At 40.6% G+C, this 14,291-nt stretch overlaps 1 protein-coding gene across 1 annotated transcript in view; it reads right to left on the bottom strand.

Annotated features, from left to right (window-relative positions):
• TBPL2 (TATA-box binding protein like 2) overlaps window positions 1-14,291 on the bottom strand; it is a 95,966-nt gene that overhangs the window by 39,146 nt on the left and 42,529 nt on the right. The window contains exon 4 of the mRNA XM_074365490.1: window positions 6,685-6,810. The gene's annotated coding sequence lies outside the window, so the exon portion shown is untranslated. The remainder of the gene's footprint in view (window positions 1-6,684; window positions 6,811-14,291) is intronic.

The following is a 14,291-nucleotide window of genomic DNA, read 5'->3' as shown; positions in this document are numbered from 1 at the left end:
ACAGTATATTCAGCTATATGCTCCAAATGACAAAGCAGGTGGAGGAGGCACCTCTGACCATTTGACTCAATGATTCACTAACAAAATTTACTTTGCGCATCTTCAAAGTTTTGTGCTTTGTCCTGCCCAGGGGAGGAATGCTTCCATTAGCAGATGCAATTATGGTTCTAATGGAAGGTGAGGTTTCCACATGCCACTGGCTGAACAGACAAAGAAAGAGAGGTTTACAATGTTGATAGGGTAATTGCGCCTGACTTCTAAGGGGAAATGAAACTGCTCCCTGTGGAAAACACAGAGATGAGCCAGCTAGATACCTTTAAAGGAAGGACTGCTGCCCAGCTACGGGCAATGTGATCAGCAGCCAGCTTCCAGATATCAAGTCCTTAGCTGACAAGAGATGCCTTGCCCGGGCCACACCCTTCCTGGGATAACCATTGATTCGGGACACAGTGGTGACTGGCAGTGCTTCCTCCAGAACTCCCACCAGGCTGGCTGAGGCTTTGCCGACTTGCACTACAGTTCAGTTATTCTGCTCAATTCTGCTTCTGCTCCCTTAAAGTCACAGGTGTCGATCCCTAACAAACAACTGGCACCCCAGCCTTCACTTCTGTGTCTGCTTTCACAGAACTCAACTGGCGACATGGCACAGAGTGAGGGAAAGAACGAATATGGATGGGACTCAAGGGAACCACTGGACCGCCTCCTCCACTGCCGATGGCAGAAGTAAGTGGAAAACTGCAGTAACCTGATTGCAAGTAGACCACAAAAGGCTTAGATCCTACAGAAATTAAGGCTTAGTTTATTTCATCAAGTAAAAATTCTCAACCAGCAGAGATGCTGGTGGAAAACCGAGGGAACATGGAATAGGTGGTGGAAAAATAAGTCATAAATACTATGGTATTTATACAACATTGCAGAAGTGAAAACAATTTCAGCAACTCGTGTTTTCCCTTTACTGTGTCATGTACATACTTATGTGTTTAGTTTCCCCTCTTCCTCCTTTCCCCCCACAGCTATGTATAGAGAACATACTGGTGGTAGTTAACTTTAAATTTTATCCTACACATTACGGACTGTCAGTAAAGACTGCGAGAGAACAAAAGACAATGGATATCTCCCAGATATCCCGGACTTAATAAGCTGGATGTGGTAACTGTTTAGACTTTGAGATTTTAAAAAGGGATGAGTATAGTTTTACTTGCATAAGGATAATTTAGTTTTATTAGGGGAGAGCATTTTGGGGATTATATATATGTGAAGAAAGGTATTGTTGATATTGGGCTATGAAGGAGTAGGGAGGAAGAAGGGAGGGGAGGAAGAGAAGAAAAAAAGAGAAGGGGGAAGGGAGAAGGAGGAGAAGGAGAAGAATTATTTTAACATATCTAACACTGAGCACTAGAATTAACTTACTTGATGGGGTAAGTCATTTCATCCTCAGGACAGCACTATGAGAATGGTACTATTATTATCTCTATTTAAAGATGAGGAGGCTCTTACAGCTTAATTAACTTGGCCATAGTTGCGGTACATTTGGCCCTAAGCATTCTGTGTATAGGGCTTGTGCCCGGTATTGACTCATTTTATTGTAAAGGAGATACGTCATTCCTTCAGGTTGCCCAGCATCTGAATCCCTTATTGTGCTTGGGAAATTCTCCACATGAATCTGGGTGGGAGACAGCCCACCTGCCACTACAAAGCTGAGGTGCCAATACTCACATCCCAGTTTCCCTTGCACCTTGGGTGTGGACGTGTGACCAAGGCTCACCCACCAGGTACACTCTCTCTGGTGGCCACTACAGCAAGAGCAAGTTTCAGGAGCACCAGGGGCAGCACTGTTAGCGGAGTCTCTTGCCGGGGGGTGGGGGGTGGGGTGGGGTGTGTGTTGTGTTGGGGTCAGAAGCTGCAGCTTCTGGTGCTTGGCAGTGCAATAGGCCTGTCTTCACTACCTGGTCTTGAAGCATTGTTTCAGATGTTGTTGGCCATGAAGTCTTTTTAAGTTTGCTAGGTAGCCTTCTTAACAATCCTGTGAGGTCCCCAATATTCTGATTTGTAACAACGGCTCTCACAGTTGTTTAGCCTGTTTTTCTAAAATGAAATACTAGCTTCACAGATAGAGCTCATAGCCTTTTCTTTACCAGGCATTGCTCTAAGTGCATTTCAGACATGAGCCAAATGGAGTCTTAGAAATTTTAAGACTTCAATTCAACTGTCATCTTCATTTTACAATGAAAATACTTAGGTACAGAGAGCTTAAATGATCTGTCCCAGATGTGAATGAAAAATACTGTAAACCATGTCAGTAAACAAAGAATGCTAAAGCCATCAAGTCATCAGCCGCTGCCACCCCCCAACCCCCCCAACCCCCTCAACAATGAAGACAAGCCTGCAGCTCAGCCTCTGCAGCCATTCACAATGGTGCACTCTGCACAGACTCAGAATAATAAAAGGCAAGATACTGGCCCTAGATAGCTAGATGCCTGTCAAAGGAATGAATTCAATGAGCCCAAATGTTTGCTTCTTCCCATACATAGAAAAGCACTAAATTCTTTAACTTGAGGTGCCTGGTTTTCTTTAGATAACAAGTAATCTTTTATTGTTCCAACTCCTGGTCTTTGTTGTAAAGCTATATATCCTAGCTCCTCCCCTACCTCTTCGGAGCAGTTCCTCAGAGCCATCTGAGAGGCTGTCATCCCAGCTTGAGCCCTCCCGTCAAATAAAACATAACTCAACTTCTAGGCTGTGCATTTATTTCAGTCGACACAGGTCACACAGAGATGTGACTCAAGCCCGGGTAGTCTGTCATCATAGTCTATACTCACCACGAGCCATTTTACCAGGGCCCCTTCTTTTCTAAATCTTTTGTTTTGATTCTGCCTGCCCTTGGATGACTGCATTCTATCATCAGAGTTTTGTTTTGTCTGCTTTTTCAAGAAGAGCTCAAAGTTGCTGTTTCGCTTGAGTCCTCTCATGCTGGAAAAGTCTCTGTATTTTGCTTTCATTTATGAAGAGCAAATTTGCTGAATATAATTTTTTTTAAATAAAAATTCTTAGGTCTCACTTTCCTATAGACCTCTCCAGACATTATTCTACTGTCTTCTGGAACAGATGATTTTTGTGGAGAAGTAGGGCCACTAGATTTTTCTCTCTTGTGTGTAACTTTTTCTTATTTGCTTTGTATGTAATTTTTGCTGTTCTCTGTCTGGATTGGTCCTTTTCCCTTCATTAGAATATACCTTGATTCGGGGAATTCTACCTTAGTTTTTCCTGGTCATGTTATGGCTTTCTGTCCTGAAGATTCAAATCTTTATTTTGGAATAATTTTTTTCTATCATTTTTGGGAAAAATTTTAAAATTTGTTTCTATTCTTTGAGAATATCAACTGTGTCTGCTAGATCTCCTTTGACTTCTATGTTATCCTCTCTACTATTTTTTATATCATTGCCCTTTTGCATCTTTCTGGGGCTTTAAAAAACCTGTCATTTATGTCCTTTGTTCTTGTTTTTGATTGTGTTTTTCCACATTTATTTATCATGTAGTGTTTTTTGACAATGCTTTTCTATTTCTATTCCACCATTTCTTCCTGAGCTCTGCCGGCTTGCCTTTCATCCCTAAGGTTTTTCGAACCCTTCCTCTGTTTCCTTGGGTAATTCCTCTTTTGTGTTCTTTATCTGTAGTCTGATTACATTTCTTTACTCTTTTCTTTCTTCTTCCAGCCTATATGCATACAGCCTGGATGGTTTATATCTGATAACAGCAGGGGAGATTTGTAGGGGGAGGAGGCCAAGAAAAGTTGGAAAGTCTTCAGCTTCCTATAACCACTGCTTCCTCTTTCCTAAGGGTTCATATACTCTTCATATTTGGCATTCAGGAGGTTAGTGCGGTATACAGCAAAACCCCCCTTAAACCACCTCTGGAAAATCCCTTAAACTCCCTTTCTCTCTCTCAGCTACTAGACCAGGTTATAGACACAACAACTTACTGCTATCATGGTCTTTCTTCCCTCCCCTGCCACATGACATTACAGAATTGGAGTCTCACTAGGGGCAACTACTGCTTCTCCCATGCCCCTTGGTCTTAGTGTTTTAATCAAAGACTCTTTGAAACTGTCACCTATTCTCAGAAATACATACACCCCACCTTATGTCCAAGGCTCTCAGTGCTTTTCATCATTTCTGTTCAAATTTGAAAGTGTTTGGCAAGCATTCTTCATGGCTGTTGTTTGGAATGGTAGTATTTCCCTGTTTCATTGAAGATGGGATTAGGAATCAAGGAGGGGTTTATCTAGGTGGTTCTAGATCAGGGTCTCTCATGAGGTTGCAGTCATCTCAGGGGCTGGAGAATCCCTTCCCAGGCTCACTGTCGGGCAGTCTCAGTTCTTTGCTGACAGTTGACCAGAAGCTTTAGTTCCCCCGACATGGGCCTCTCTGTAGGGCTGCTAACACATGGCAACTTGTTCCCCACCAAGAGAATGTGATGAGAGTCAGAGAGAGACAGGGAGAGAGAGGGAGCACAAAAGAGCAGCCAAAATAGAAATCATATTCTTTTACAATGTAATTGTAATAATTAGAGATAGGATGGAAGAGGGCAGGGCACAGCCACTCAAGGAATGACAGCAATTTAACACCAAAATGGAAGATTCACCAAAATGGTGGAAGATTCAACTCGCAGTTGGCCTTGAGGATTAAGTTGGTGGCAGGTCTGACTTCTAGTAGACCTTGAGCTTCATTATATGCTCATGGTAACAGTGTGATAAATAACATGCCTGCAAGCGCCATGCCAGTCACAAGGCTAACTGCAAAAGGCCAAAGAATGGGTGGTGGCCCAATCCCTGGGAATCCCAGCCCCTTCCCCGGGGTAGTTGGAATGGTCCCACTTATAGGCATGTGAAGCTACTGAGCCCATAAAAACGAGCAACACCACGCCTAGTGGCCTTTTTCGCGCCCTCTTCTTTGGAGACGGTTTGCACTCTGTCTATGGAGTGTGCATCTACTTTTACTTTAACCTGAGCACTCATATCCTACACCTCTTTCCTTGCCTTTCTCTTGCCTTACACTCCATGCAGTATGTATCTCTCTAAATAAATCTACCTTTACTTAACTGTGGCTCACACTTGAATTCTTTCCTATGTGAAGCCAAGGACCCACACTTCGCAGGGCATGTCCCAGGGGCTCAACCGAGACCTGGGACACGGCCCTCCTCACGCCCCACATCCATTTTCCTGCATCAGTACCATCACTTCTGCTGAATTCTACTGCTCACACAGACTCTGGCCTAGTGTGGGAGGGGACTGCACCAGGGTGTGAATGCCAGAAGGTAGGGATCATAGGGGCGACCTTGAAAGATGGTTACCACAAGCACGTGTGTGTGTGTGCCTGTAATTATGTATATATAACATATCACATACAAATTAACCAGAAGAATGTTTATAACAATTCTAAATTTGAATTAATAATATAGCTTCAAAATATATAAATCAAAAATTGATAGAACTATAAAAAGAAATACATAAATCTCCCGTCATAATGAAAGATTTTAGCTCACTCACCCAGTAATGAATAGATCAAGTCGATGAAAATATCAGTAAAGACAAATTTTTGAATAAGACAATTAACAAGTTCGATCTAATGGACATAGGTACAACTCCATAAACCAACTGGAGAACACACTTTCTTTTCATGCTATACAGAACCTTATGAAACTTGACTATTTAATAGTCCACAATTTAAATGTTAATACATTTTGAAGAACTGGAACCACAATTTCTAACCACAATGCAGTTAAAAATCAAATCAGTTTGTAAAAAGATGACGTGAAAATCTTATATGCTAGCAAGTTTTCAAATAAACTGCTAAATTATTCACAGGCAAAAGAAGAAATCATAATGAAAATTTAAAATACGTAGAACTGAAAAATAAAAACAAATGCTACATATAAAAAATTTGGAGACAGTGACAGCAATGTATAGAGGGAAACTTATAATCTTAAATAGATAATTTAGAAAAGCCAAAAGACCAAGAATTAATGAGCTAAGCAGCTAATTTAAAAGTCTTTAAAGTAACAAGAGAATAGAAGTATGAAAATAATAAAGCAGAAATTAATGAAACAGAAAACAAAGGTAAAAAAGAATAAAAAAAAATTGGTTCTTTGAAATGACTAATAAAATTAACATACCTCTGGAAGATTAGTTAAGAAAAAGAGAAAAGGTACAAAAGTGCTATACTGGGAGTAACTGGAACATAACATAAGGAGCAGCAGAGATTAGAAGGAAATTAAGAGAAAAACTCGTGACAAAAAATTTTAAAGTAAATAATAAGTGAACTAGAAAAAAAGTAATTTACCAAAATTAACTAAGAAAAACCAAACTCAATCCTGCGTATTCCTTTAAACGCGTGGAATTGGTCATTTCAAATGGGATTCTCATAAAGAAAACAGCTGCTCCAGATAATTCTTAGGACAAGTTCTAACAAACATTCAATGCAAAGTCTTCTAGAGAACTGAATGAACAAGAACATTTATTCATCCAATGGGATTTATTAAAGTATTAATTTCAGAAGATTGTAGTAACTATTAACAAAAATCAGGAAAGCATTTTGTAAACTTTTCTGTTAAATATTTACGCAGTTCAAAGTCATTATTGAGTTTATTGTAAGCTCTGTCTGACTCAGTTTACATAACTGAACTTACCTCAGGTAATTAAAGTCCAGTGGAATCCTGTTTTAAGTCCTCTCTTCATCTATGTTAATAGAAGCAATCATCTCCCGTGGGTGTGTGAACTTTCCAGCAGACTGTGAGAGCATGGTGTTGCAGTATCTGTAAGTAGAGACTTTGGAGTCAGCAAAGTCCACAAACTCTTCCCTAGGAATCACAGATGGGAGGACTTCTTACATACCCATATCAGTTCAAATTTGCTCCACGTTTTTCATTTAAATAATCTTATATAATATGACTGAGTTGATGTAATCCCTCCTCCCTGCATTCCAAGAAGAATCTGGAACCTGGAACTCAATCTTGACCACTGAGTTTAACAGCAATATATTTTATCAACATAAAATGTAAATTCAGCCCTTTTCTATTCCTGTTCTGCATGTTGCCACCGTCTGGACTTTGTGAAAATCCGCCCATTAGTTTATGATGCCTGAAAAATCCTCTCATTTATCCTGGCTGTGTCCTCTGATGCTCTTGCTGAGATCCCAGGGGCTGTATTTCCCTTTTGTGATCAAGTAAATGATCTCTGCCCTAGATGTTCATGAATCACAAGTGCAGATTTCCTCCATTCTCTGAGTGTATCTTTTACTTCTAGTGGAGGCATCACTCCCAACTTCTTCTGGAGGCTCTTCATTTCCAGCAGCCCACAGAATCTTCCCTGTGGTTTTCTGCTGAAGTTACGGCTTTGGAGTTAGACACACTCAATATCGAACTATAAAACTATCAAGTAGCCGGACAATTTATTTGACTTTTTTTTCCTGCTTGGGTTTCTTGTCTGTTAACTGAGTACAATGATTCCTGTCTTGCAGGGTAGTTGTTATGGACTGAATGTTTGTGTCCCCCTAATATTCATATGTTGAAACCTACCCTCTACCTCTATCCCCAGTGTGATGATATTGGGAGGTATTTAGGATTAGATGAGGTCACGAGGATGGAGCCCTCCTGAGTGGTTTAGTGTTTCTACCAAGAGCTTGCTTCTCATTTGCCATTTAAAGGTGCAACTAGAAGGCTGCCTCCAGACAGAGGGCTTTCAGCAGAACTCGACCATGCCGGTGCCCTTGTCTCAGACTTCCAGGCTCCAGAACTGTGAGAACTAAACTTCTGTTGTTTATAACCTACCCATTCTAGGGTATTTCTGTTAAAGCAGCGCAGACTAAGATAGTAAAAAGGTGAGAATGAAATTAAGTGCTTAGCTTAACACTTGAACTCAGTAAACACTCAGTGCATGCTGGTCATCATTATTATCATAATCTCCATTCCCAAAGCCAATTTTCTGTGTATTGTGGGGATAAATAGATCTTTGAATTTTTTGTTCTAATCTCTATTGATTATCTATTGACCTTATTCATTTGCGGGAAGGGCACAATTTAAAATTTTGATATTTAAATACCCTGTGAGGTTTCTGGGAGCATAAACTGGGAACATAATGGTGATGGTTTGTATCTCTAATTGCCTTTAACGTGCTTATAGCCTCCCTGGGAACCTGTACCAAGTCCTTGGGAAATAGTTTAGCCATTAGTACGGCAATGTCTCTTGCTTTCAGGACTCCCAACAGTCAGTTGATATTTAAATCTTATAACTTAGAAGGCCAGATGAGACCATCTTCTCTGTAATTATTTCACAGATGTGCACAAGGCAGTTTTTCTCACAGTTTAGGCCTCACTGGACCCCTTATCAGTGTTTGGCACACTTGTGAACTAAAAATTTTAGGTGAAAATCTTAAAAGATCACCCACTAGTAAAAAGTAATATTCAAAATTTATGATGATCATTTCAGATTTTTAAGAGGGATGATGTAAGCAATTTTTGTCAAGTCAGCATGATGATGGATAACTTGAACTGTAGGTCACATTGGTTTCTTTTCTCACAACCACAGGTGGCTGAGAATAGCAGCAGGTGTTGTTTTTTCTTTCAGATCATTCTCACTACTATTTGCATGGATATGGACCCCCTATTTTTAAACAGCAGCATCCCCCATCCCACAGCCATTTGCAGTAATCCTCCGCTACTCATCTCATCAGGAGGTGAAATCTCTTCCATCCTCTCTGTAGCGTTCCCCTTAGAAATGCTCCTTTTTGGAACCCAGCCATCATGCACTGAGACTGTTCAAGCCCACACATGGAGGAGGACCACAGTTTCCTAGGGACAGCCCCAGCCGTGCTCCCAGCCAACAGCTAGACTGACTGCCTGCTGTATGAATAAGGCCATTCTCAGATAGAGGTGTCCCTCGACTTTCGAAAGTTCATTTTATGCCACTTAACTTTTATGAAAGACCTACATTAGTCCTTAGTTGTTTTTGCTAAATCAAAAATCCAACGGGGATTTCACCTTTAGGGAAAAAGTGAAAAGTGAAACTAGTGTTCAGCCTTTATTTTGCAGCAGCCATTATAGAGGCAGCACACGCCAAAGTAGCAAGCAAGGCACCACTGAGATCCCTCCCGAGAACTACACTCAGCCTCTCAGCCACAGGCCATCATACCTTTGAACCATATCTGAGAGCATCTCTGCTTTCTCTTGATTTATTTTGTACATTCCTTAGCAAGATATGTCCTAAGATAATTACTTCTTTGCTTTATGCCATTTTGGCTTATGAAAGGTTTCATAGGAAGGCTTTGCTTTCTGATGGCAGGGAAACCTGTAGCCCAGCCCCTGGTCAGGCTAACCCAGCCAACACCAATGACTCAGAGACAAGCTGTCCCTGCCCAACCCTCTCCAAATTGCAGAATTGTAAACAAATACATGATTGTTGTTGTTTTAAGCTACTAAGTTTGGGAGTAATCTGTTATGCAGAAATAGAGAACAATTTTAGGGCTCCATCAGATGCCAGGACTGTAGCATATCATACTCAAACACTGAACTTTGAGTGTGTTGGGTTAGGAGAGGCAGGGTAAATGGATTCTTAATTCATTCTTTGGCCACAGTAGACTCTGAAAGTGACTGATTCACTGTTGCAGCTTTTGAATGTGATTTAAAATAGGCTGAATAACACATCATTGATTTATCTGTCAGATGTCTGAAGAATCCTCAGGAGTTTGTGAAAATTTAAGGTCTTTAGTGATTGAGCCAATTGTACACAATTCAGCCTTTTGAAGAAGTCCTGATTATTTTACCTTTAAATTATGTATTAAACATTAAAAATCTGGGTAATTGGTGCCCAAAGTTAGCTTCAGGTCAGTTTCAGACACCCTTTATGCTCCCCCTGAGATCTCCTTGGATGCCACATCCTGATCCCTTAGCCACTTACTCTACCTTACCCACAATCAAAGCCACCCAACTCCACTGTGGCCACGTGGTTCTGCTCCCTGGGTCTGACCAGCCTCTCACTGGGAGTGCTGGGTCATTCCCCTTACTGTGCTCCTGCATCCAGGCCAACCACCCATGTGCCAGGGAGTTCTGGCTCCTCCTGTTACTTCTGGACTTGGACAAGTCCCATACCACCAGGTACAGGGTCTACCTTCTCAGAGGTTACCAAAGGGGCTTGAATTAATCAAGGTTCTCCACAGAAACAGAACCAACTGTATTTGTGTGTGTGTTGTGTAAAACTGCCTACTATTCTCTCTGAATAAAGCACAGTGCAGATCAGCACTCAGCTGCAGCTCTTTTATTTGAATATCATTCTTGTTACGTACCTGCCTGGTGCTCTGTCACTGCTGATCTTAGCACACCTTTTCCTGGTAAGATTATGACTTGCAGAATTTTTGTAATCAAGCAAGTAATTAGCATGGGTTTTCAGGGAGAAGGAGACCAAAAAGTCATCCAGAACTTCTCACTTACATATTATATACCACAATTTGCCGAGGGCTGATTTACACCCTGATTCTCATTAGTGATTTCCTCCCACTGAGAAGTACTGTGTGCACAACTGATGGTAACTGCTCTTGCACCACGCGTGCCTTTGTTGTTAGCTTCTACATTCATTACAGGATTTTGCCGAAAGCTTTTTCTCTGTTCCTCTGAATATGATTCTTGTCATCTGCTATGCAATTACTGTTCAGCAATGCCGTGATATGCAACTCCTTTAATGAGACTCATAAGAATGAATGATATTAGCATTGTTTGATCTAGCAGCAAATTTCATCACTTTCGTATTGGAGAACACTCTTTTCTACTTGTTTTGGAACAGAACAGATCATTGGTTCACCTGAGTGGTCACGATATTTTGTTTGAATATTACAATAAGGATTCATGCTATTGTTTGACATTTGAAAGCAGGCAACATGTTGAGACCTAGAGAAGAACAAACTGATGAATGAATATCATTCAATTTCAAAGATTCATTATATGTTCTGTCTACACTGTTCATCTTTGGTTACTTGTGGGAAATCAGTACACTCACAGATTCACTTGTCCCAGCATGACTAGATTCATATTCTGTATCTGTTCTAGATTCTTGGTCACTTTCATTACTATATTTACACTTCAAAGAACCATGTTAAAGGTATTGTTGCATTGGACATAAAATATAACAAAGAGTAATTTCAAAAGTGCAAACTCAACAAATACAAGCACTATTAAATGATATGAAAGATATTCTCTGAGATAAATTATACCACATTAATTGAATGTAAGCTGAAGCAAACTGATAGAAGTAGTCTTTGTAACATTTTTACAACTTTAAGCATGTAATGATTACTATATATGAAATGATATTCATGGGAAAATCCTATTTAGTTACATTAATATTGCTCATATTTTTAACTGCATGTGTAAGTTTATTAGGTTTTGCTTGAGGCTTTAAAGTGTGATAGGTTTCAGACAGCAAAAGTTCTAAGACAGACCACCATGCAGAAACTTTAAAGTAGATGTTCAAGAATCAATGGAACCTTCTACAATGATGGAAATGTTCTATATCTGTGCTTTCCAATATGGTAGCCACTAGACACATGTAGCTATTAAACACTTGACATACATCTACTGTGACTGAATTTCTAATTTTATGTAATTTTGATTAAATTTAAGTAGTGGAGGACTGCAAAGAGTTAAATGGCTCTTAAACCCTTCACTCACACTGAGAGCATAGATGGGTTCAGAAAGAAAGGATTGGAGAAAGCTATGATGTGAATTCCCCAACCACTACCTAAGAGTAGAGATGGTGAGTGGATGCCCCTCACTTAAGCCTAATGAAACAAGCTCTGTTCCAGAAATCTAAAGTTGGCTGGCTAGCTGCTGACATGCAAATAAAAGTTTAGTAGAGTCAACTCTTCCTGAATGTGTTCCAAGATGTGAGAGAGAAAAGTGTGGGTATCTACTCACACATACTGCCTGCTAAGAGTGTCCTGAAGGGGTGATGAGGGCCTAGCAGAGGCTGAAAAAAAATCACCAGGTGCCCTTGAAGGAGTAAGACGGACAGACCAGATAGATTTAAGATATGATTGTTCAGGGGGGAAGGTATAGCTCAGTGGCAGATTACACGCACAAGGTCCTGGGTTCAATCCCCAGTACCTTCATTAAAAATAAATAAATAAACAATTTTAATCCCCCCCCCCCCCGCCAAGATATGATTGCTCAGATCAAGGAAGGTACAAATGAAAGATCTCTGACTGGGAAGTCTGAAGAAACCATGAAAGTTACCTACAAAAGAGTCAGCTTTAAACATCTGCCAGGACCAGTCTTCAAGGGTATGTTAGATCATTCAAAGAGAAGGTTTCTGCCTTCCTTACCTCTTCCTCCCTACCCTGCCTAAGGGGTCAGGGACCAAGGTTGGCAAGCAGGACAAGGAGGGAGTGTAGGAGCCCAGACATTCTACTTCACTAAAGGCTTTTGTTTATGTCAAGTCATAGTAAGGATTTCCTAAAGGTGATTAGAAAAGTCATGACACTGTTTGAGTTCATTCAGAGGCAAAGGAAGAACCAGCTCCATCTAATAAATTTGAAGGGACAGTGAAAGACAAAATTAAGTTGCATTATGATTACAGCTCATGAGTCCAGCTTTTTCAGTGTATAGATATTTATGTGAACAAAACTGTTCCATCACTTTTTCCTCTGAAATAGATCACCAGAAAACCACTCGATGGAAGGGTGTATATTTTACATTGCTGGAGTCCCACCCTCCCTTTTACTGAGCTGTCCAACCCATCCCTCAGTTGCTGTGCATGTTGGTGACAAACCACACATGCTGCACCTTTCGCCAGAGAATTGCTCTAGTCCGGAGAGAACTAGCTCATCTAGAGACGTCTGGGAGGTTAGCTACTTCGCCTCACCTAGCCAGTTACTGACTGATGTGGGGAACAAAGCTTCTTGCCTCAAGAAGGGATGAACTCTGTGATGCAACACACATTTCAAAGCTCCCCATGGGATCAGTGTGAAGCCAGACTCCAGATGAACCTGTGGCTTTGCTCAGCTTTTACTCTTGTCCCACTCTGTTACCCTCTCCCTTGCAGGTTTCTCCAGAGAGCACTACCCAGTAAATGACTCACCAGTCCCAGCTCAGGCTATACTTCTAGGTAACCAGACCTAAGCCATTATAAGTTATTAATTATGTTCATTCTTTTCACTGACTTGCCTAAAAGTTCCCAGATTTTTAAATTTCATGGTCCAGTAAAATTTTTTTTAAATTGGAGGACCAACATGGAGTTACCAATATTTTGTTTTGCAAATAAAAATTAAGGAAAAAAAGCCTGTCTATGATAGACACCACTGGCAGCATATTAAAATCTCATTATCTTCTTCCTTGTTTTCAGAATCCCAGTTTTGTTCAGGTATCTGGTAGCCAGGGCATTCATGTTAACTGGGCTTCTCTTCTGCAGCAAGGAGTGAATCTTGATTAGAGTAAGCCAGTTATGTAATCCCAACTCCCCTGCCAATGATTTGGTTAGGAGTGAGCCTTGATTTAGTTTTAGCCAATGAGATATAATACATGAAGAAAAAGTGCTCTTCAGGGTAGGATCCGGGTTGTGGGCCTTGAAGCTTATACAATTTGGGGACCCTTTTTTAAGGAAAAGGGTATACAATTGTCTAGTTTTTTTTCACAGTTTCCAAAAATATATGAGTGCATTTATAGGGTCCTCTCCAGGGCCTTGGAAAAAGCCTGTGAAAGAGAAGCGTTCTAAAGTTTAAGCCTCTTTGGTTTCATGGTAAATCACCACTGGCAGTCTTTCTTTTTTGAACATTGTAATCTTCATGGGACAACTGGAACTGTGGCAGCCATCTTGGGACCATGAGGAAAGTCAGCTGAAGGGCAGATGGCAGTGTGCGAAGATGAGAGGAAACTTGTTGGAATCACAGCACCTGACTTTCCTGGAAACTCCTTTAAGTGCAGGCTTCTTGCATGAAAAATAATAAATATCTTTATTGCTGAGGCAACTTTTCAGTAATTTGTAGGCAAAGACATCCAAACAAAGACAACTGCCACCTACTCTCTTCATTGTTTCACACACAAACACAAACACACGTACCCCTAAAAATGTGGAAAGGGGATAATCTCAGAATATAGGATGATCCTTTATATCAAATTAAATTAGTTTTTATGGAAAACTTAATTCATTATCCCTGTTTTTCTTATTGGCTGTATATCTAGTGGAATTTTCACCATGGTATTTGGGAAGCACTGGCCTAGACCAGTGCTATTCAAAGTGTGGTTCCTGGGCTA

This window comes from Camelus bactrianus, chromosome 6 (genome assembly GCF_048773025.1).
Source record: "Camelus bactrianus isolate YW-2024 breed Bactrian camel chromosome 6, ASM4877302v1, whole genome shotgun sequence".
Classification (NCBI taxonomy): domain Eukaryota; kingdom Metazoa; phylum Chordata; class Mammalia; order Artiodactyla; family Camelidae; genus Camelus; species Camelus bactrianus.
Note: the sequence above shows the minus strand (reverse complement) of the source record. Positions and strands in the feature narration are given on the sequence as shown.